Here is a 24,827-nt window from a genome sequence, read left to right as displayed (position 1 = left end):
GTGTTATTACTGTTTTTTTTATATATTTTAAATGTGACTTATTAATTGTACTTTCATGGTTGTTCTTTGCTTAATAACCGAAAACAGTTATTAATGAATGAAAGAATACCAAAAGTATTACGTTTAGGATTTTGTCTCAGATTAGTTCTGTGAATCGGCCCCCTTATTTTTAGTAGAAAACTAAGATATACCAGTCACAAAGAAAGTGGTTTTCTTCCTTATTGGTTGGTGATCTAGATTTTGAAAGCCAAAGTCCAGTCAAGTTTCACAGACACATAAAAGTGCAGCTAAGCATTCCAGGGCACAATGGAGTAGAGGTAAATAAGAGAATTCTGCTCATAAACAGTAAATCCACAAAACGTCAATATGGAAAAAATTGAGCTAATTCTACTGTGAACATTGATATTGAGTGCCACTTAAATGTTGAATGAACTCATTTGCTCCCCTCCTTTCCCTTAGCACTTTTGCCTCTTTGTACTAAAACAATTTATATGAACATTATTTCTATTTTTATTAATCCTTGCATTTGTAAAGAACACAGTGGCTTAATTAAAACGGACAATGGCAAACAAAAAAAGGAAAGTTATTTGTGGGTGGTGTGTGTGGTTTGGCTTCCTGTTAGACCTGTCATCCTTAGGGTAGTCTTCTCCCAAACATCTTGCCTTTACCCTCCACTTCTTGCTTAAAATCGTTTTTGTTGGCCTTAGGACTCTGTGCACTTTACCTCTGTTATGGATGTTAAAGTGATTGTGCTCCTTCATTTTAACATGGTCAAGTTAGCTTACACCTGATTGGCATATTTAATTTACTTATTAGTCCCTTTAGAGTGCAATACCACATACAGGCTGTGCGATCAGTGCAGCTGCACCTGGTGTTGACCTTGGCAGGGAGATGGTGGGGTCCCATATTTAGAAATGTATTTATTTAATTTAATTTAAGGGATTTATAGCGCACACAGCTACTCAATAGAGTGTCCCGGTGCGCAGCCAAGGCATCAGGGGAAGCAAAGAAACAACACCAACTTAAAAAACACCTGTTCAGAATTCCCTTCATATCCACAGGTTTCAGGCAACAATGCCAAGGTAAGGTGATTAAGGATCCTGCTGGGGTTGGATTGGAGTTTTGTCTAGTGGCAGTTTCACTCATTATAAAGTAGCAAAGAGGGTTAATATGTTTGCAGCAAAGAATGTGTACCACTCAAATCATCAAACTGTATTTTATATAGATATCTCAGTGGGTTATTGATTTTGTCACAGATATCATTTTGTTCCTTACAGTTCATAAGAAAAAACCCTAATATAGCCCATTGAGCTATGAATGTAATCAAAGGACTGCATGCAAACTGAATGGTATAAGTTAAAACTCTATGTTTTTTCCCCAGTCTTTTATTATCCTAATGTTGCCAAAAAGGATTCTTTCCAGTAAAAATAGATTTTTATTAGTAAAGCCAACTACTGTGACACTTTTTAAATAGTGAGTTTGGGCTTCTCCAAACCCAACACTCTTAAAACATGCTGTCAAATAGCATCAGTGACATGTGGCGTTAACACTTTGTTGTCCTCATTGTCTTATGTAACATTTCCTATAGACTTGTTTGCAGATGTATGTTTCATTTGCTCTGTATAATATGTGTGTTGTAAGGTGCTTTGACACCCTAAACTGGTATGAGTAGTGTGCTATAACAAATGAAATGCATATGACACATGGGCTGTGGAGAGATGAGAGGGAACTGGTGGAGAGTGGTAGTGAGGAAATTTGTCAAGGAGGAGATGTTTTGGGTAGTGTACCAACAAAGATTGTCTCACTGGGCACCCTCTGCACTAAAGCCAGCCCCTGTACCCAGCACCTGTAAATTAAATGATACTAGTGGACCTGCAGCACTTATTGTGGCACCCACTTAAGCAGCTCCTTAAAACATGCCATTGCAGGCTGAATGCAGTTTTAAACTGCCATTTCAACTTGGAAATATAACTTACTTATCAAGCCCTAAACTCCCCTTTTAATGCAAATAACTCACCATTAAGGTAGTCCTTAGGAAGCCCATGCGGCAGGGTGCCCTCTAATTAAAAGGTTGGACATGTACTTTTTAGTTTTACATGTCCTGGTAGTGAAAACTCCTAAATTCATTTTTGTCAGTACTCCGAGGCCTACCCTCCCCTAGGATAACATTGAGTTGCCTTATTACATTGTGTTGGACTTGGCCCTTTTGGCAGGTTCACCCCTCAACTTTTTGCTTTTTTTTTTTTGTAAGACTTTATTTGCATTTGACAATTATACATTACATCATTTGCGTGTATAGAGGACAATGTCCCGCTGTAGTCATTCCGATGTTCATGATACACAGCTATTCAGCCGACAACCTCCCGGTCCGGCAGCGATTATGATCATGGTGCATCAAGTTTTCAATCAGTGTATACAGGATTATTAGTCTTACTTTTTAATTATTTATTTTAAATTAAAACAGAACTATAGACTCATCAGGAATTATGAACAGTTCAATAGAGCTTCAATACACGGACATTCATCTGTATCGGTGGGGCTTTACTGATGTACTACGCTGTATTCTACCCCTGAGTTGCCCCTAAGTCTCTTACCATTACACCCATATCCCTCCCCGCATCCTATTCATGAGTATGTATTAGTTCCAAAGTTCATCCTCCTCCTCAGAGCTATCCTCTCCCTCCTCCGGCAGAGGTTCACACAGTTCACCTCTATACTTGTTCCAGGGTAACCAGATCTTGTTCCACTTGCGAGGGTTGGCCCTTATTTTATAGACCGCACGCTCGGTAACCATCAGTTAATCCATGTGTTTGCACCACTGTGCTAATGTCGGTGTGTCTGCCGCCCCCCATTTCTGCGCTATATCGCGCTTGGCCACCATCGCTCCTATCACCACCCACTGTTGGCCTTGTCTAGGTAGATCCGTCCTCCCCCACACATTCAACAAGCAAACCCTCGGGTCTGGTGTAAGTGAGACTTCCAGTGTTTGTGAAATGGTTCTCATAATTCGCCTCCAGTATTTGCTAATGACCGGACATCCCCAAAGTGTGTGAAGGAGTGTCCCCTCCTCTCCAAAGCCTCTCAGACAGTTTGGATTCTGCGCTCTATGTATTCTATACAAAGCGGTTCTTGTGTAGTAGACCCTATGGAGTACTTTAAATTGTACTAGGCGGAATCGGGCTGATACTCCGGCTTCTCTCGGCCAGTGCAGCATTCCAGTCTGTTTCGCCCATTTCTCCCAACAATGTCTCCCATTTATCCCGCAATTTAACTAGTGGGTCCGGTAGATTATTTAACAGTTTTCGATAGGTGAGTGATGTAGCTCCTGTTTGCATATAGTCAGTGAGCAGGCGGTCTTCTAATGGAGATGATTCAGGGACTTTGGTCCCCGGCTCTATGGCTGTCATCAATGCGTGTCTGATCTGTATATACCTATATGTCTCAGTGGGTCCTAGGTCATATTGTTGTTGTAGGAGTGAGAGTGGGATCATACCATTACTCGTCCATAGGTCTCCCACTGTGGAGATTCCTATGTTGTCCCATAGGGTAAATCCTTTGCTATTTCTCAGGCAACCCAGTGCTTTAGTATCCCACAGGGGTGTGAGTTTGGTTATAACATCCCCCCATTTTAATCTAGCCTGCGCCTTATGCCATAATATTACCGTGTGCTTTGTCGGACCTATCAATTTAGTCAACAGACGTTTATTATATAGTGGTGCCAATAGGCTGTGTGTTCCTAATTGGGTTCTGTCAGCCATATATGCCGGGTCATCTTGTGGTGCGTGGAGCCATTGGTTTATCACCTTAAGTTGGGATGCCCAGTAATATAACTGTAAATTTGGCAGTGCTATCCCACCGTCGTACCATCCACGGTTAAGTTTTATATGAGCCACGCGAGCCGGGCGTTGTCCCCATAGCAAACCTGAGAGGACTGCTGTCACCTTCTTAAAATATGAGGGTGGGACAAGGGTCGGTGTGTTCTCCAATATATATAAAAAACGCGGAAGCGCCTTCATTTTAAATAAAGCCGCCCTGCCCAGAAGCGTCAGTGGTAAATTCGCCCAGTGTCTTGTATCTGCCTGTAAGCGAGTGAGAGGGGGTAATAAATTCTGCGTAAAGTAGTGCGAGGCGTCTCGGGTTACATAAATGCCTAAATATTTAAATGAGGTGTGTGCTATGGTCAGTTGGCATTCGCTGGGTATAGGCGGCAGGGGACCCCTCAGTTCATATATAACCGTTTTTGACCAGTTTATGGTGTAGCCTGAGTAAACACCGTGTGCATTACACAGATCAAGTAGAATAGGAATACCTGCAGCCGGGTCAGACAAGTATATTAACATATCATCAGCATAAAGGGAGACCCTGTCTTCCCAATGATCCCCCCAACTTACCCCCTTTTACAAAGGAGTGTCTCTAATGATAGTCGCTAACGGTTCCAGAACCAACGCAAACAGCAGAGGAGAGAGAGGGCAGCCCTGCCTCGTTCCTCTAGCCAGTGGCATGTCGCGTGAAACGTGGCCATTTGCCGTCACATGTGCCACAGGTTCAGTATATAAGAGTTTTATCCACGCTATGAATTTAGGGCCGAAGCCCATATGCGCTAGAGCTGCGAAAAGGTATGGCCACTCCACTAAATCGAATGCCATCTTGGCGTCTAGCGAAAGAATGACCGCTGGTTCTGACAATAGGGGGGCACGCGCCAGCGTGCCATGGACTCTTCGGAGGTTAAGTGCCATGCTCCTATGCGGCATAAAGCCAGATTAGTCTGGATGGATCAAATGGGAAAGGTGGGGCATCAATCTGGTAGCCAATATCTTTGCCAGTATCTTGGCTTCCGCATTGAGTAACGAGATTGGTCGGTATGAGGCAAAGTCTGCTGGTGGTTTACATGGTTTTGGGATGGCAACTATAGTGGCCAACCGCTGATCCAGGGGCAGTACCCCCTGCTCCAAGCTTTCCTTGAACATCGCCAATAATGGCTCACTGAGTGTGTCAGACATTGTTTGATGCCATTCAACCGGGATTCCGTTGGGGCCAACTGCTTTTCCAGTGTGTAGTGTGTTAATTGCTGCCTGAACTTCTTGTACTGTCAGGTCTGCCTCCAGATCTTCCACTGCATCTTGAGGCAGGGTTGGGGTGCGAACCGGTTGGAGAGCCAGCGTCGCATCAGCCTCCGTAACTACCCTTTCAGGAGTGTATACCTCTTGAAAATGATCTGCGAGGAGATCAATTATTTCTGACGGTTGCGAGTGTAGTGTCCCACTGCGGTGTGCCAATTGTAGTATGGTCCTGTTACCTTCTTTTCTCTTATCTAACCAGGCCAGCAATTTACTGGCCTTGTCACCTATATCATATATTCTATTCGCTGTTGCTGTTATATTCTCCATCGTTTGTAGACGGATATGATCAGTGTGGGCTTGCTGGCTTAGTGTAAGTGTGTGAAATGTTTCCTCCATCGGGTGTTCCATGTGGGCTACGTTTGCTATCTCCAGGTCCAGCTCTAGGTCCCGCAACTCCTGCTGCTGCATGCATTTGTGTCCCGTTATTGTTGTAATGGCATGACCTCTCAGGACCGTTTTGTATACTTCCCATAAAGTAGTGGGGGAGGATACCGAACCAGTATTTTCGGCAAAATAGTGCTGGGTCGCCTTTTTCAGTTCTTTCCGTACATGTGGTACCTTGATATACCCCGGATAGATTGGATATAGTCTTCTGCGTACCCTTCCAGAGTATGAGATGTTTAGTAGTAAGGGGGAATGATCTGAAACACCCCTGGGCCTAATCTGCACATCACTAATTGTAAGTTGACCGTACCCCAATGTAAGAAATTAGTCTATACGGGACAGACTATTATGGGTCGCCGAGTAATACGTGTATTTCCGATCCTCAGGGTAAAGGTGCCGCCAAACATCCACCAGCCCTTGAGCATCAATGAATTCTTGAAAGCGGGACGGACCAGACAAGTGCGCTCTGGCCGGGTATCTATCCTGCGTGTTGTGTGCCACTGCGTTGAAGTCTCCCCCCACCAACAGGTCACCTTCTGGGAGATCTAGCAGTAATTTCCCTAACTCGGGTAGAGTGGTCGCGTGCAGTGCCGGTGGAATGTATACCGAAACCACGTTAAGTGGTTTGCCCTCCCACTGTCCTATCGCTACAGCAAAGCGGCCATACTCATCGGTTCTCGTGGAATGTATTATAAAACGGGATGCCTTTTTCATCAGTATACCCGTTCCACGAGATCCGGAGGTAAAGTCTGAGTGTACCACCATACTGTATCCCCTTCTGTCCAATGCCTTGCTCGCCGTTCCCACTAGGTGTGTTTCCTGAAGAAGGATTAAATCTGGATTCAGTCTCTTAATTCCCTGCAAGACCAGCCCTCTCTTTATCTTATCCCCAAGACCTCTCACGTTACAGGACATCACTTGTAGTGGAGGTATCGGGCCTGTGCTTATATGCTCATGTTGAGGAGTAGATTGTGAGTCACGTGCCATGCACACTTATCAGGTTTAGTCTGTACATTCCAACATCTACGTGCCATAGTACTCGGTACATACCCCTGTGATCTTTCAGTTCGCCGTGTTGCCTATTATTTCCGTGAGTCAAACAAAACAAAAAACCATGAACCCCCCCCCCCCACACCCCGAACTACCCCCCTCCCTGCCCCCCTGCTATACGGACTCAGAACTGCCCGCCTCCCCAACTTAGCAGAGTGCCTGTCCCATTCCCCACACCAAATACTTGCTCGCGGGGGTGAAGAGTCTCCGGAGCCGGCGGCCCCTCATACACTCCATGGAAGTCCTCAGCCCAGTGTCCTGCAGCCGGCCCTCCGGCAGAATCCAAAACTAAAAAACAAAATTGGTATGTCCTTTATGAAGATTAGTGTCCCTTGCTGGCGCCTTCCTCCACCGTGTCTTCATCTTGTGAGTTGTCTTCTTCCGTCCTGTGAGACGTCTGCGAGCCCTCTGGGAATCCCACGTTTTTGTCCTTTTTTGATCTGTTGGATCTACGAGGTTGTGTCGCCGGTCTCCACCCATCAAGCCAGTCTCTCGCAAGGTCAGGTGTATCAAAGAACCACGTTTTATTGTCCGATACCACCCTCAGTCGCGCCGGAAAAAGCATGGAGTAGGGGATCTCTCTCGCTCTTAGTTCCTTCTTGACCTCCAGAAATGTCCTTCTTCGGCGCGCAACTTCCGCCGTATAGTCCGGGAAAAAGGCCAGAGTGGAGTTAAGGATCTTCACCGGAGGGGACACCCTAGCCGCCTGTAAAATGTCTGTCCCGGAAGTTGAAGAGTCGAGCCAAGATAGGTCTCGGCGTCGCTCCCTGCTTAGGTTTGCCCCCCGGAACTCGATGTGCTCTTTCCATGGAGAAAAAGGCAGACAATCCCTTGGGTTGGTGCTCTTTTTTAATTAGATCTTCCACGTAGAGATCAGTTGCTCCAACACCTTCGGATTCCGATACGCCAAGAATTTGTATGTTGTTCCTTCTTGAGCGACCTTCCTGGTCATCCAGCTTCTCCCGCAATGTTCTGTTCTCTGTCGCCAGTTTTTGCATCTCTGTCTGGAGCTCAGAGACGTCCTCCACTAGGGACTTCGTGACCACTTCCATCAATTTCACTTTCTCAGACATTTTTTGGAAGTTGGCACGGATCAATGTGATCTCAGTAGAGATTGAGCCCACGGTGGCCTGTACTTGAGTCAGTGTCCTCATGACATCGTCCAATGTCGTTTTTTGCGTGTTCGCCCCTTCCGCCATCTTGCCGGCTGTAGCCGACGGGGAGGACGATGCCACACCACTGGCAAATCGATCAATTCGGGTCTGTGTGGCGCCTCCTCTCGCATTCTTTCCAGCCATTATCACCCCTTCGTACCCTAGAAGCCTCACCGGGTACTCCGCCCAATCGTTCGGGATGTCACAGGGAACTGGTGTGTAGGTGGTCAACACCTGTCTCCTTATGTGTGTAGCGGGCCACCTCCTCTCCTCATGCTCAGTCCCTGGTTTACAATACCTTCAGCGGGTCTGGTGCTGGTGCCATGAGGCCAGAGGTTCCACTCTCAAAGTTGATCTCGATGGGGAGGCGACGATGTCCAAAGGCAGTCGACTCGTTGAGTATTATGCACCAAGATGGCGGACCAGTCCTTTGTTCTCCTTAGGTTTCGGTTTCACTTGTCTGCCGGCCGGAGGAACTTTCTCCTGATCTCTTGGAGATTGGCTCCTTAAATGCAGTCGTGGCTGATGAAGACAGTTGAAACAAGTCTTGCCGCTCCCGAGCTCATGAGCCACTTCCCGGAGTGCGGTCGTGCATTTCCGGTGGAGATGAACCGAGCCTCCCACGTCTCTTGTCGGCCGACAGTTCAGGACACGTCCCGGATTCTCATGGCCAACCAGGCCTCAGTGTCGTCTCGACGTATTTTCTGTTTCCAGTGTCGGACAGACTTCGAAGTTGCTGCTTTGGGTCCCGCCCGGTCCTAGGCTTCGGAACCCTCCGTTAGAGCTTCTTTTCTGCACGGCTAAGTGGTCGGATATTAGGAGAGGCCGTCCGGTCTACGGAGCTCCTCTGTTAGGCTGCCGCCATGCTCGGCTGCTAGCCACGCCCCCCAACTTTTTGCTTTTAAATTTTACCTGATGTTAGTTGTTTTGGGCTTCTGCGCTCTTTAGCCCTGTGTCCCAGTGTAAAGTGCGTGCGCAGCCTGAGTGCGTGTGGTGAAATTGGCCTGCCCTCCCATAGGAATGCATGGGGGAGATGAATGTCCATGGTAGTTCCTGAGGTGAGAGGGGAGCAGGGGCGAGTTTGGTATGTGCGAACTCATGAGAGTAAATGCTGCGCAAAAGTGTGCGCAGATTAAATGTGATTAGTGTAGAATGCCACTTTTAGAAGTTGGCATTTCTGTGTGCAGTGAATGTGAATTGCCTGTCTGGCTTGTGAGTGTCAGGGGCTGACTGGTGTGCCTGGCTCCAGGAGTCAGGATGGGTCTGCCCGGTGGTGAATACGGAGATCTGCATGTAGATATGAGGGAGGAGTTGCACCTTGGACCTGAATAGGTCTGTGCCTTCCCTCCACAATGCTGGCTCCGCCCCCTGTGGTGCGTCTGATGTCCTTGGCCCATCCTGTGAATAGAAGAAGAGGAGCTGAGCAAAACAAAGTACTCAAGTGCTCCCACACCAGTTGCATCTGGTTTTCCCTTAACCCTGTGCTAGGAGAGAAAGGAAAATATGTATATAAGAAGGGTCTGTGCCCCCATGAAAAGGTTGTCTCTGTTCCTGACTTGAGGGGGCCCTGCTGCTGGATGCCAGGAGGAACCGCCACTGGGTGCTGTCCCCCTGCTGGAGGGCCCTGTGAGCTGGCACCTGGGCCCAGCCTTCGCCCCCCTGCCCTCTGAAAGACTTTACTGGACTTTGCCTGCAGTGCCTGGGAGCGTTTTAGTTCTCCCGCTGAAGAAGCGCTTGATTTCCCTGAAGGGCGCTTATGGTGGTGCCTTTTCCTTTTGAGAGCAGCGCTTCTACTTGTGAGTGGCAGCACGGAGCGGCGATCATTTTCAAGTGGGGATCCCCCTGCCAGGGCTGATCAAGCGGGTGCCTACCCCGCAATCTGCCGGATTTCGGCCTGGGTGCCCACCCCGCGGATTTGCCATTTTTGACCTTGTGCCGCGATATATATCCCTAGCGGGTGCCCTCCCTGCCAGGGACTTTGTGCCAGTCTTGCACCCCCAGCAGGTACCCCCCCACCAGGGACTTTGCGTTTAAATGGGTGCCTACCCCGTATCACCGCCGCTGGCCCAGGAATCCCCAGATATGCTCCCTCTGACATCACGAGGCCGCCGCGCTGGGTTTGGTCCCAGCCGCGGGCGTTGGCTGGCTACGAAGGGTGCTCAACTGACGGCAGCGGCAGAGGAGGCACAGGAAGGCTGCCAGCGCTATGCGAGGCTTACGTGGTGGTAATGCGAGCCCCACCTGCAACCCCAGCCGCACTGCTGCAAGAAGCAACCAGACTGAGCCCAGAGGAGACTTCGCCCTACGCTAGACAGACCCTGTGTGTGGGGGCTGCATCTGGAGGCGAGGCACATTGTTGGTGCCTGTGGGGGCAGCCAGAGGAGTCCGAGGCACATTTCTGCATTGCTGCATCTGCGCCGCATGGTCGCGGGCAGTTGCAGCCGTTCCTCCGCTTCAGGGGCAGTCTCCAGTAAGGGAGACAAGGTCAGAGCCATATCTGCCTCCCCATGCAGGGCCAGAGTCGCGGCTGCCCCAAAGGTTAGCGGACAGCTGATGGAGTCACCCTAGGGCCCATGGCAGTTTATGGGCATTTGTTTTCCAGAGTCCCCCGAGCGGGCTCCCAGGCGCAGTTGTGCCCTTTCTCCCTGGTCTTGAGCGGTCCCGCAGGGCAGCGGACCGCTCCAATGTTTGGGGTAAAGTTGATTAAAGGACCCCAGGGGGGTCCCAAGGGCCAGTGGTGCGGCCCTTTACCTTTGTTAGTGCCCCAGTGTAGGGCTCACTTCCACAGCGGTGCTGCCGTTGCGGCCCGCTGCAGCATACTTGGCAGATTTATTTTAAGAGCCAGAGGGCCCCAATAGGGGGTACAGTGATCTCCAGAGCCTAGATGCGTCCAACGATGGCATACTGAGGGCCCAGAGGGGTCCAGACTATTCCCCGGTTGTGTGGCTATTATTCACAGTTGCCTCGCTTGCGAGAGGGCAGCTGCAATGTTCTTGGGCACAGTGAGTACCAGTGCCCACCTTGGTGATTATACAGCTGCCCAGCAAGTAGTGGGCAGCTGCCATGTTTAGGCCAAACTCTTGTGCATCTTTGCTTTGACTGCCTAGGCAGCGCGCCCTGACTATTTGGGACAAAGGGCATTTGAGCCCCATGGAAGGCCAGTTAGCCTGGGGTCAGTAACTTCTGTGATTCTGCGCAAGGTGATTGGTGATTTTTTGCGTAATGCCTTTATGCCTGTGATACCTCTACCTGTTCTTTTTATGATAAGGAGGTTTTTTGCCTAGTATAGTTTATGCTAGTCAGTTTATGTTTCACTACACTGACCTATGCCTAAGGTGATTAGTATTGCATAGTGTGTTACTACCTTTTACCAGTAGTTACTGTAGGTGTTCTACAATTGTTATTTGGTGCTACAGTTATTCTATGTGCTACATCTACTGTTTCTACTACGTGCTGATTCTGACAGTGGCCCACGTGGCCCTGTGTAAGTAATCTCCTGTAAATACTGCCCAGTGCCAGTTGGCACAGTGATATGTGTGATTATGATCTAATGTGTTTATGGTAACACAAAGGCTATTTTTATATATAACCTTGTGTGGAGTTCCTTTTTGTGGGGTGCCTAGTGTGTTGCAGCTGTATGTGTGTGTTGTGCAAACGCTTTACACATTGCCTCCGGGATAAGCCTTACTAACTGTGCCAAGCTACCAAGGGGATGAGCTGGGGTAAACTTTGGCGTGTAACTCCCACAAGACAAGACAAGAACATTCTGTCACAAAAATTCTGGTATAGATTTAGTCCACACAGAAAATGATGTGTCATCGTTGGAAGGAAAGGCTAAATGAAAGCCCTGGTTGATTTAATAATATCATTTTCCTTTATATGCTTTGTTGATTGTATGGAAGAAAAATTATTTGTTTATCGTTATATAGCATTTCTTGATAGTAGTTTTTGTTTAATACTTGTATTAATTTTATGTATTTTGTGTTATATGTGTGCCATAAAAATCTTTTACAATAAAAATATTTAAAAAAAATAAAAATAAAAATATTTTCTCGAAATGAGTTCCATGTGAATACTTGATCCAAGGTTAACTCTGCGGAATAGCCTGCAGCTTTCTATCATTCCTATTTAGAGTTAAGCTCAAGTTCTCTCACTAAAATTATATATTACATTACATGCCACTGGTTTACTTACTTTGTTGGAGTCCACACTTTGCTTTCCCCTTAGTTAATATTCCAAAATGACACATGCCCCATACAGCAGGTGGGGGAGCCAGATTCCCAAGCAAGGAAGCTAAGAAGTTGAACATAGAGTATGCTGCAATAGATGTTGAAATGCCACTTACTAATAATTAGGAAGAGTTTACCAAGATGTTTACATTTAAAATGCACAGACCCGTAACTGGAAAACAACACAGGACAACATACGTATTTGTTACTCTCAACCATCTGATCTACAACCAAGTACTTAAACCATTAGGTCACAAGAGCCTCTTTTCATGAGCGGAATGACTGTAGACATACAGACAATTTATACAGTTGTGTAATATTGTCATCTTTAGGGTATACTTTTAACATTCACTGAAAATTCAACATTGGGTACAGAACAAATGGCCAACTTCTATAATATTTTCAGGACCCCAGGCTCAGGAACCTCCACCATTAGTAGAGGCGCATCCTGACCTCATGTCAGGCCCCACCACCTATATGTTAATAGTCATAATTATGTTGCTTGTTGCTTGTTACATGGCCATAAGATTAAAATTATTCAGAAAAATTCTCAAATAAGGTAGGTAGGACTAGCCTATCATTCCCAAAATATTCATTCCTGTGATGGATGGGGAGACATATAGGTTCCAGTAGGTGCAAATATTCAGCAACAAACACAACTGCAAAGGGTTAAAAGAAGCAACAGTGGCCTCCTTCCACTTTTCTTTAGAGACATAGGTTTTAACCTTTAAAGCAAGGTCCTCATTCCCACGCAACCCCAAGAGACTCTATAGAAGCTGGTTCTACTGATAAACCCTGAAAACAGTATAACTAAGAAGTTAGGAGGGAAGGCACTGGAGGATTACATTTACACAGGAATGCATGGCTCTCTTTTTGGGATACACAAAAGCAGTATCCTTGTGCCTTGTACACTGTATAAAGGATTTTTCCTTGAGCTCCCCATCAGCTGCATACCACAGCTATCAATATGATCAGACAAGGATAATCTCAATTAAGGATCCTATCAGGACAGGTTAGTGGCAGATATACAACCTTGTATGGTGGAACCCTTGCAGCACGTTATCCAGGCTAAAAAATAAAATGGATTAAAGGAGAAACTGAGACTTGTACACAAACTCCCACTGGCCTGGCACAGAACCGCTGAAGGAGCTCCAAGCCTTCCAAATAAAACAGAACACCAGCATTCAAGTATATCAGGCTTTCTGGTTAGCACATCCCTAAAAGAATAAAGAAACCGTGTTGATTTTGGTAGAAACAAACCTTGCAGATACAGACTTCTACACAGTGGATCCCAAGCAGTGAAAACAATTAAAGCAAATAAAGAGAGGGAACTCAGCTCAATTCAGAATGGCATTTAGTTATTTAAAGTCTGCTTCATGCAAAGAGATGGACTGCCATTAGGGTCAGAGGGTCAGGAATGTATGTCCTAATTTAAAGGGCTATTGGGGTTGTCTGTTTCCTTGTCATGACTGACACTCATACTGTAATAAAAACGTTGTGGAGTTAAAGAGACAAAGTAGTGATACACAGTAAACATTGGCTGTTGTGGGTCCCAGAGAAAGGGCCTTGCTGTTCTCCACATAGGTAGGTGTAAGAGATTATTTTGTAGTGCTAAACCATAGGGTAAAATTAGCACATCTAATAAAATCAACATCTGTTTCTCCTTTGCAAATTAGGGCCCTTATTTATGAAGGGCTTGCACCGCCATCGCGCCACTTTTTTGTGAAGCTGCGGTGGCATTATCAATGTGCCACACTGCGCCCTATTTACAAAGTGACAAATCTAGGTAGATGCATCACTTTGTAAAGACCTGCGCTACATTATACCTGTGTCAGGTACAAAGTATGCAGTGTGGGCTTTCTGTCATAAAAAAAGACTCATAGAAGTGGCGCAGTAAAAATGTATGAGATTTCACTATGCCACTTCTACTACTTGTCTGTGTCAAAATTCTCACGCCTGCTTCAAGCAGGTGTGAGGATTGACACAGGGGTTTTCAAATGGGACTCGCCCATGGGTCACATTGCTGGAGTTGCATCAGTTTTCCGACACACTACAGCAATGCGTTATTTTTGCACCACAATATACGTCAGAATTCCAGATGTATCTGTAAATCCTTGAGCCATGGAGTGCCGCACTGTAAATGCAGGAAATCTATGGTGTTGTAAGGATGGTGCTATGCAAAGTGGCACATCGCTATTTTTGCCCATCGATGCATCACTTTTCATGAATGAAGCCCCAAATGTGAAAGGTGCACCAATATGTTACACTTACTGAACTCCTGAGTGACTATTATCGTCTATCTTACAAATGCCCCTTTCAGTTTTCAAAATCAGTTTGATCAGGTGGTTCACAAATGAACAGTACTGGAAAAAGCAGGGACACTGAGGGGGCATTGTGATTCAGGCCCTGTACTTTTCAGGGTCCTGTTCTCTTGTCAGAAAATTAACTTAGAAATGCTTACCGGAAACCTGTCATTAACAATGAAGCAGTTTACGTGGCAATATCACTAGATGGCACTGGATGCTTCATTTTCTATTTTCCTGGAAGACCTCTTTTTTTATACTTTGAATAAGGTGCTCGTGGTCACTTGGCAAAAGTAGAAGAGGCACCGGATGGAGTCCCACATGAACATTTTGGCCAACACCCCTTTAAAGCTTATGGCCTGCCTAGGAAAATTTTCATCATCATCATTTTTGCTAAAGGTGAAAGCAATCCCACAAACTGTATTATCTTATTTCTGGAGACTCTTTTAAAGTTATTTTCGGGAAGTGAAACGTCTCTTAAATGTTATGCTTAGTCCCCATTAACTTGTGCTTCCGTGCGGGGGGAGATTAGTCCAGAGATCTCCCCTGTCCATCCCTTTCTCTGATTCCATAACTGCACGCTGTGGTCTGTTCAAGGTCTGAAAAGGAGAGGGGTGCCAGTGTCCGGGTATCAGGTAGGGCGATGACTCAGGGTTCATCAAGTCTGGGACAGCTGTCTCCTAGATACACCCCAGTGAGTGTGTATCTCAGTGTGTGGAGCCCAGCAGACTTCAGCGTTGCTGCGCAAAAGAAACAGGAGTAATCCGAGCATCCTCACTTGCCGGTCTCCGGCTGCGTGGATTCAGTGGTGCAGTCTGTATCTCTCAAGCCCTGTGTTGCCACCTGTTGTAGACTTTGGAGCTGGAGAACCATATTTTGCCGTCCGCCACTATGCGCAACCTTGTCGGAAGAGCATGGAGTAGGCGAGTACTCTGTGCCTGGGTTCTTTCTTCACCTCAAGAAAACTTCCCTTTGTTTGGTAACTGCTGCTGTATAATCTGGAAAGAACGAAATGACAGAGTTCTCTAGGTGCAGCGGGGACCACTCGTGCCGTTTGTAGTATGACGTTGCGGTCACGGAAGTTAAAAATGAGGGCTTTGATGGGTCTGGGGGGGCCCGGTCTGGGTTTGCCCCAGGATTCTATGTGCTCTTTCCACCAAGAAAAAGATGGACAGTCCTCGAGGCTGGAGATAAGTCTTAATTAGGTCTTAAACAAATAAATCCATTGCAGGGCCCCCTTTGCTTTTTGGCACTCCCACGATGCGCACGTTATTGCATCATGAGCGTCCTTCTTGGTCATCAACCTTAGCCAGTATCGATTTATTTTCCGCTTCCAGTTGGCGCACTTGTTGCTGCAAGATGGCAGTGTCAGCGGAAAGGGTTGTTGTGGTACTTCCATCCTCTGACACTCTTGCAGATATTTTTTGAAAGTCTGCCCTCAGGAGTGAGATGTCAGTGGAGATGGTTCCCACAATGTGTTTGTGGTGTTGGGAGTAGACAGTTTAGTAATATGTGATATATTATGATACTTCTACTCTTTTACTTCATTGATATGTCCCTGTATTCCAATAAACCATGATCTGTCTTCAGTGGAAGTTGAAGCAGAGGCAACTGGACATTAGAGGAGGTAGAGGGCACATGGCAGCTGGCCGTACTATACAATAAAATATCGACAAGAATACTGCCTTCACATGATCTGCAGACAAACACGCTTTTCCTTGAAACTATGCCCTCATTTCGATGGTGGTCAGATGAGCATCTGACTGGACTGCAGCACATTGGGATGGAGATCACCCAACATGTAGTCGGTGGCTCCACCTGCCTATTACAGTTGCGGTTTGTGCTGTGGGCTGGAAAATGGCCACAGCACAATTCTCAAATGAAAAAGGCATGTCTTGAAACATCCATGCAATGTGTGCCAGACACCATGTGGTGCCTGGAACACAGTGCATTGATGTTTGTGGGGGGTGCTACATGTGCCCCCTTGGACCCATAGTGGAGGACCATGGGTCCCTGCTAGGGCCCCCAATGTCCCCTCTGTCTGCCTTTACATGGTGGTTGAACCACCATGTAAAGGCAAAGGGGAAAGTGACATTCTAATCTTTACGGCAGTGCCTCCGCAGGTACCCCCACCCATTGTAGGGATTACACTCCAACCGACACTCTGATGGGCTCCTTGAGCATGTCGGAGGCATTGATTGGGCCCTCCCCCTGCTGCAGACTGACTGACCGCATCATTATGCAGCATTCAGAACACAGCCTCCAAAGTCAAATGTATTGCCACCGACGGCCTGTCGGTAACGATCCGCCCGACATCATAATCAGGTCCATAATGTTTTCAAAAGTCCAAATCTCATGAAAATACATGCACTGCATTGTTTATCCAAATCGATTCTCACTTGACTAGGGACAAAGTCAGCATAGGTAAAAAAACAGACCACTATTGCATTGTTTCCTCATGAATGTCAATTAGTGCCAAGCACGGGTAGCACTTACTGTCCACTGGCTTTCCCTTTGGTATCCCTGGCACTTCTCTCGATATCCCTGGTATCAGGGGGTCCTAAAAGTAGCGACAGGAAGAGGAAGTAAGTAGGAATCTAAATCTAACTCATTGCCCTTCTTCTTGCTGCTCGGTGGCAAATAGGAGTCTGTAGGTGGTGAATGGTGAGACAAGGAGTAAACCATTTGGTGACACTGGGATGTGAATGTGAATGTGAATGTGAATAGGCTTTTATAGAGCGCACTTACACTCCAGGGAGCATCTTGGCACTAGACATCACTGTCCCGAAAAGGAAAGAAGGGGGGATGCTGCTTAAGGTTGATCATGTTCATAGATCCTGGTCTATGAATAAAGTATAAGGTTAGATTAATGCCAAGCAGAGTGAGTCTTCGGTTTTGAAGATCCATGTTTTGAGCGTTTTACTAAACAGTTTTTCGGAGTGGATCAGGCGCATTTGTGGTGGGAGCTTGTTCCAGGCTTTGGCTCCAAGTACTCCGATGGATTTTCCACCTTTTGTGGTTAGTCTGAACTTGGGAACTGCGAGTAAGTTTAGGTTAGATGATCTGAGTGACCGCGAGGGAGTGTATCTTCCAAACCTTTGGGACAGGTATGTCGGTCCCGACTGGTGGTAGGCTCTGAACCTAATGAGCAGGATTTTAAATAGCACTCTTTTGTGGATGGGTAACCAGTGCAGGGTTTTGAGTGCTTTTGAGGCAGATGATTTCCTGGGTAGTCTTAGCACCAGGCGGGCGGCGGCGTTTTGAACCATCTGCAACTTGTGCAGAACAGCTCTGTTTGAGCCTGCATAGATGCTATTGCAGTAGTCTAGGCGGGATGAGATGAGGGCTACTGCCACAGTCTTTCTAGCTGTTAGGGGAAGAACCTTCTAAGGCCTTTGATGATATTGAAGCAGGACCCTGCCACTGTACCTGCTTGTTGCTTAAAGGATAAGGCTTCATCAAACCTTATCCCAAGGTTGCGGGCCGACGTGATGGTGTTTGGTGGGATTTCAGCATCTTGGGGCCACCAATTGGTGGGGGAAAAAAGGTTGTTTTGGCAGAAAGGGAGGATTTCAGTTTTACCTGAATTTCATTTGAGATGGTTCGTTCGCATCCATTCAAAGGTTGCCGTCAGACAGTTTCTTAAATTTTCCTCCGCTTTGGAAGAGTTGTTATCCAATACTAGGATGAGCTGGGTGTCGTCAGCGTAAGATATCGTGCTGATGTTAAAGGATGTGATGAGTTCAATCAGGGGGGTCATATAAAGGTTGAACAAAACCGGGCTCAGGCTTGAGCCTTGTGGTACCCCTGTTTTTATGGTTTTTTCATCCGAGCAGTAGTTTCCTAGCATGGTGACTTGTCTCCTTTGGCTTAGGAAGTTTTTCAGCCATTCGAGGGCGGTTCCTGCTAGCCCTGACTCTGTCAGGCGGCCTATCAACACGGGGTGTGAGACCGTGTCAAAGGCCGCCGACAGGTCGAGCAGGATCAGGACGGCCTTTTTCCCTTGGTCCAGTGCCATCTTGAGGGTCTCTACAGTATGTAGGAGGGCTGACTCCGTGGAGTGTTTGGCCCTAAAACCAGCCTGGTTAGGATGAAATAGGTGGTTTTCCTCTAGATGTTTAGTCAACTGTTTATTTACTGCAGCTTCGGTCAGTTTGAACAGTAGTGGGAGCAACGAGATGGGGCGAAGGTTGGAGAGCGTAGTGGGGTCAGGTAGGGGCTTTTTCTGCAGAGGTTTAACTGCAGCGAGCTTCCATTCAGCCGGAATGGATGCAGTGGCCAAAGAGGAGTTTATGATGGAATTTATGGCTGGATTTACCGTATCCACCAGAGTGTGGAGCAGCATTGGGGGGCATGGGTCAAACGGGGAGCCTGATTTACTGGAGAGGATTGCTTGTCGGGATTCGTCGAGACTGATGTGAGTAAAATTTTTCAGCTGGGGTTTGTTGTCGATTGGTCGCGTTGCGTCGTAGGGGGAGGGTTCAGGAGGGTCAGGGAAGTCTGTGGTGAGTTTAAGTATTTTCTGTTCGAAATAGTCAGCTATGTCGTTACAGAGAGCCAGTGAGGGTGGTATTTCTTGCCTGAGGATTCTGGGGTTCATAAACTCGTCAACAATTTTAAAGATCTGTTTCTGATTATTGTTGGACCGATTAATTCTTTGAAGAAAATGGTCTTTTTTGGCGTTTTTTATCATAGAGTGATATAGTTTCCTAGCGATTTTATAGGCAAGAGCTTCCTTTGGATCATAGTTTTGGCGCCATTTCTTTTCGAGAGCTCTGATCTCTGTACATTTGGCTTTTAGCTCGGGGGAGAACCAGGGTGCAGATTTTCTATTCTGCTTTTTTCTTACTTTCTCTGAGTTGGCCGGACCACAGCACTCTGAGATCCAATTGCAAAATATTTTGTAGTCGGATTCTGTGTCTCCAGATAGCGATGGTTTAGATTTCTCTGCGGTGAGCAGGAGATTTGGTGAGCTGGCAAGCTTTTTCCAGTCTTTTTGCATCGGGACTTCGATTTTTAGGTTGGCGGTTTTAAACATTTTCTTGTTGGTGGTTAGATTGAAAGGGATTAGTCAGTGGTCGGTCCATGTTTGGATCAGCGGGTTTTCGACAGTTAGGGTTTTGGTATTGGTGCAAATGCAGTCTAGTATATGGCCTGCTTTGTGCGTGGGCATTTTGGTCAGTATTTCCAGTCCTAGGATATTTGTTAAGTCGTTGAGCCATATGGTATTGGGGTCGTTGGGTTTGTCTAGGTGGAAATTTAGGTCACCCAAAACTGTAAAGTTTGCGTATTTTAAGGTGAAAGTGCTGAGAGCATCTTCGAAACTTTCGAAGAAGCCGTTTTGGGGTCCTGGGGGGCGGCAGATGAGGGCTCCCGCGAAGGTATTTTCCTCATTTAGTTGGATGCAGAAACCCATGCTTTCTGCCCCTTTTACGTCTGAGAGTTCAATGGTAGTACATTTCAGTGAATCTCGATGGATGATGGCTAGGCCGCCACCTCTGAGTTCTTGTCTGTCGATCCTCTGAATGAGGTATCCTTGGGGGACAGTTTGGGCTATGATCGGGTTGCACCATGGTTTCAGCCATGTTTTGGTTATGAAGAGCATGTCAATGTCGTTCTCCGTAATGAGGTCATGAATGTGCTCCCCATTTTTGCAAATGGACCTCGCATTGATCAAGGCTCCTTGAAGCGAGGTTGCGTTATTCATGTTAGGTAACTGTTTTTCCGGAGTGAGAAGAGTTCTGCAATGGTTGCAGCATACGGGTCCTAACCATGTCTCGGCATTGATAATGTTAAGACAGTGATGTTTATTGTGAAACGCACCATGTAAATGGTGCGTGATATTACCTCAGCTATGAAACAGTGAAACAGTGAAACAGTGCTGGTTGCCCCCTTTGCCTCAATGCGCACTGCATAAATAAAAAAAAAAACATGTCTTTAAAATGCAAACAATTATCAAGCATTAGCCAGTAAACTTTTGTGCACTCCGCAATCAAATACCACACTCACTGTTTAAACATGAGCCCTTTTTTGTAATGACTGCCCTTGTTAAGGAATTACAGACAGGAACTGTGCACCTATTTAAGAACTTTGTATTACATATGATTTAAAGTTCTCAATATGGTAGAGCTTTTTGCAGCACACACTGTTCTGGTTCGAATGAGGGCTTGTGAGATCCATTAGGCAGGCTCTTGAAACTGAGATACATATTTAACAAGTGACCAATACCTGATAAAACACGTTTAATTGACGTAATTGCTTATCAAACACAATTAAAAGATGCAACAGTTTTAAACTACTTTTACCTCTAACTGCCCTACTTTAACCTCCTCCCCTCCCATTATAGATAGTTCTGAAAAACACAGACTTCCAATTAATTACTAATGCAGAAAACGTCAATTTTTTCCTTCTTGTTTTTCCTGTTGATGCTAGTGATTTAAATTAGTACTTTTGTTTATTTGCGCCACAAGAGCATTGTAAACAGAAACAGAAAGGAACAGAAATAGCAATATGCAGACTAGTGTCATACTGTGATGACACACATGGGCAGAGGGTAGATCTTTGCTGGTTGGTAGCCTGAGACAAAAATATAAGAGCACGTAGTACTATCTTTTACATATTTACAGTGATGAATTTGATTACAAGAAAGGGTTCGTAGAGGTGGTGAGGGAAAGTCAGGAGATTGTATCCCTTGTATTCTAGTGGGAGGTGGTGTGTTTTCAATGCAGCCTTTATAAAGCTGAAGTCAGGAGTTATCCCATTGGTCAGTGAGGAGTGATTTCCAATTGAAGGGCTCAGTAGTGGCAGGAGGGGAACCTCTGTAGGGCACTGGATGGGCTGCAAGGACATTCAACTAGTCAAACTTAAGCTGTAAGTGGAGACTTAATGGACGAAGGTTCAGGAGAAGTAATCAACATGAGGGATAGGTATTTTTTAATGTAATGATCATTACTTTGAAAAATGCCATGTTTATGTTAGAAGTCACTGGCCTGGTGACGAGAGGAGGTGGTAAGGGTTTGCTTGCAGCGGTTGTAAACCAATCACTGCAGTAATGTGCAAAATAGTTTCCCGGTGGGGAGAAGAGTAGAACTGGCTACATGGGGCACATCTCGAGTATGTTTAAAGTTTCATAACTGACCAGTATGGTTCTAGTAGTTATGAAGGTTTACATTTGCATTTTTGGGGTAAAAAATAAAGCATTGTATGTCATTGACAGTGTCAATGAGTTCTGCAAACATTAAGTAGGGCTAGATAAGAAGAATTCATATCCCATCACCCATCCTTACACAAAATGACATCATGGAGATCTGCACTCTTCCTCTATCCCAGGACCTACTTAATGGCTACTGCAACACAGATGCATAGCTCGTACTGTGTTGGCGTACCAAAGCCATGCCTAAAGCAAGCCAGTCTGTATCCGTCGAGGACTGGACCAGGCTCAGCACCAGCAAGCAAGACTCCACAGCACTCCGTAGGTAGCTAAACCCTGGATACCGATCTCCAACTGCTGCTGCACCACGCCTCACACCACATTAGGGCCTTTAACCGACACCTACTGATGGTTCTCCAGCAGCCACCCATGCAAATACTAGCAAACCCCTCAACATCCCTTCCCAACACACATGCCACACAAGCGCCACCAATACCTGCCCCCACCCTACACCATTCACCAGGGAAAACCTTCATGTCAACGCATACTCACAATCATGCTTCTCAACTCATGATCACTTAGCAAACACACAATTGAAATATGGGTCCTGCTGAGGTGCAACGCACCTGACATCCTCTTCATCACAGAGATCTGGCCCAACCCCTCATTGGCACCTGACATCTCCATGGCAATCTAAGTGGGCCACTAGATCACTCAGCAGGACTTCCTTCAGAACCCTGGAGGATTCTGAAGGAATTCCACACACTTGGAATTCAGAACATAACACAGTGGTTAGGGTTGACTTTACTAATAAGAATTTATTTCTAACCAAACAAACCCTTTTTAGGAAAATTAGGATAATGAAAGACTAGGACACAGAAACATAACTTTGTAACCTATATCATGATTGTAACTTATGAACTGCACAGTAACAAAAGGGTCTCTGTTACAAAAGCAGTAACCCACTAAGCTATGCCCATAAAATACTGTTCTGTGATCTGCATAGTATATGCTCTTTGCAGCAGGCATAATAACTCTCCGTGCTAATTCTTGCAGTGCTATTAAAACTGCTGCAATGCTACATAACCAGCCCTCTGTAAAAAAAAGTGCCCCCCATGCATCCAAACTCCTGGTTAAATAATTGATGCCAGGTACAGCCAGTCCGGTCTTGGGCTGGATATAGCAACACTCCCTATGCCAGATTCTCAAACCACTCCCACACAGACTCCAGACCATCCTGAACACTGCTGTAAGACTTATACTCAACCTCCCACGCTGCACCCACACCACTCCACACCTCAGGAAGCTTCACTGGCTTCCATTCACAAGCTCAGGCAATTCAATAATCTCATGCACACAGAAAAAGCCCTGCACAACACAAGACCAGAATACCTGAACAGCCACATTCGCTTGCACCAACCCACCAGACACCTATTCGCTCCCTCGCTCTCACTCATACACATTTCATGCACCCACAAAAGCAAAACTGGATGTCTCTCATTCTCCCGTATTGCACCCAAGACAGGGAACCCCCTCCATCAACACATCATAGCCACCTCTTCACTTCTTGAGTTCTGCAAGAAGCTGAAAACCTGATTCTTTGTCTAAGCACTTTGGAAATCACACACCCTGACACCTGTCCAAGTGCGGGGATAGCCACTCGGGTGATTGAGGCACTATACAAATCTATAAAACATAACATATTATTTATAAAATGCCTTTTGAAAGGTCCTTTGTGGAATTTTGATGGTCTACAAATCTCTTGTCATGCACTCACACCCTCACATGACTTCATTAAAACCCAATGAGAGACCTGGAAAGGTACACTGAACAATTTGCATTGGGGAGATGCCATGCATGTCTCTTAGAACTCTGGCCATCCATTCTGGGCCCAGAGTGATACAACTCAACGACCCCCACACAACTTATGCTACACCATTCAAACTATGGCAGACCAATAAATTGGTGACCCTGTATGTCAGCTGCAACTGTGACAATAATATTATGGTTTATAAGGTTTTAATATGGGTAGCTTTCATATGGCATCCACTGTTTTCGTCTGGGGAAAAGTCCTACGGTTATTTTCTTTAATAGCTAATCAGCATCAATAAAAGGTCCTTTAAATTTAGATAACCCCCACACACTAAACAATACTTAACCTTTTCCTAAACAATTTTTAACTCTTCTGACAAAGTACATACAAGCCCCTGGACTGCATTCAATTTTCACATACTTTTTTTTTTTTTGCTGCTTACATTTTCATTAGTTTTCAACAAGTATAAAGCACAAGGCCACATAGGCCAGAGTAGAAAAAAACATAATTGTTCAAGTTATTTAAAATGGTAAAAAAACAAATAACGGTGAGGTTTTTCATTATGATGAAAACTACTTCTACATGTCAGCAACCATGAAAATAGGACAAAAGGGATGGGTTTGGGGCGGGAGCGGGTGGGGAGGGGAATGGAAGAAGGTGAGGGAATAGACAATGGGCGCTGTCTCCTAGCGTTCTTTTTGGAAGCAGGCAACAAGGCACCGGCATGGACATATGCCAGGACCCGTTCACGCCGGGGGCCCGGATGGTTTGCTGGGCTTGCTCGTGTGGGGCTTCCTCATCACCTCTTGAACCAGACCACACATGATCACGCCATTGGTCACCCGTAATGTTCCTGAATTCTCTGGGGTCTCCGACACAGTTGTCATGGCCAGATGGGTTGGTTTTCCGAAAAAAGGCTAGCCCACCAAAGACCAGGATCTGCTTTGGGAAACCTGGGTGGTGAGGGACAACTTCCCCAGAGTACTCAACACTACCACAGGAGCTGTTACTGGAAGCAGAGCCCAGACGTCTTCTGTAGTAGTCGTGGGTTGCAACGAGCGAGCCGCTGGATGGGATGGATGCCATTTTACTTGCTGTTCTTAAAAGTTACTAGGATGTTTCTTAAGGCCAGATGGTGTGTGTTGTTTCTTCTTGGCACCCTGCAGCAGCGACTTCAGTTGGCACTAGGCTCTGGAGAGCAAACGCTAGGCAACAGGGCCCATTTGTAAAGGAGATGCTGGGAGTATACTCCACTGCCACAAGAGTAAGCTCAGCTTCACTGGTTGTTAATTTCCTCATACTTAATCGTATTCAACCACCCTAGAGGTGACCTGCCTCTCATCAATTTAAAAGGGTATTCACCCAAGGAAGAATTGATTGTCGTGTGGTGTGACCACAGTGTTTCCTTCAACATACTCTCAAAATGCAACCCTAAATTATTCCATGCTCCCTTTAATCAATATGTTCATTCTTTCCATCTGTCTGTTCCCCTGGGGATTGTAAAAAAATCTAAACCATCTTTATTTCCAGTAAAGTTAATTGAGTACCACTGTCTGTGACCAATCAAAATGGGACATCTTCTCTAACAAAGTTGATAGTAGTTCAGATGTTTGTCATTAATCGT

At 46.0% G+C, this 24,827-nt stretch overlaps 1 pseudogene; it reads right to left on the bottom strand.

Moving 5' to 3' along the window:
• Positions 1 to 23,949: 23,949 nt before the first annotated feature.
• Positions 23,950 to 24,474, bottom strand: LOC147722768 (pancreatic progenitor cell differentiation and proliferation factor B pseudogene; annotated as a pseudogene).
• Positions 24,475 to 24,827: the final 353 nt, after the last annotated feature.

Source organism: Lissotriton vulgaris, chromosome 4_1 (genome assembly GCF_964263255.1).
Source record: "Lissotriton vulgaris chromosome 4_1, aLisVul1.2, whole genome shotgun sequence".
Lineage (NCBI taxonomy): Eukaryota > Metazoa > Chordata > Amphibia > Caudata > Salamandridae > Lissotriton > Lissotriton vulgaris.
Note: the sequence above shows the minus strand (reverse complement) of the source record. Positions and strands in the feature narration are given on the sequence as shown.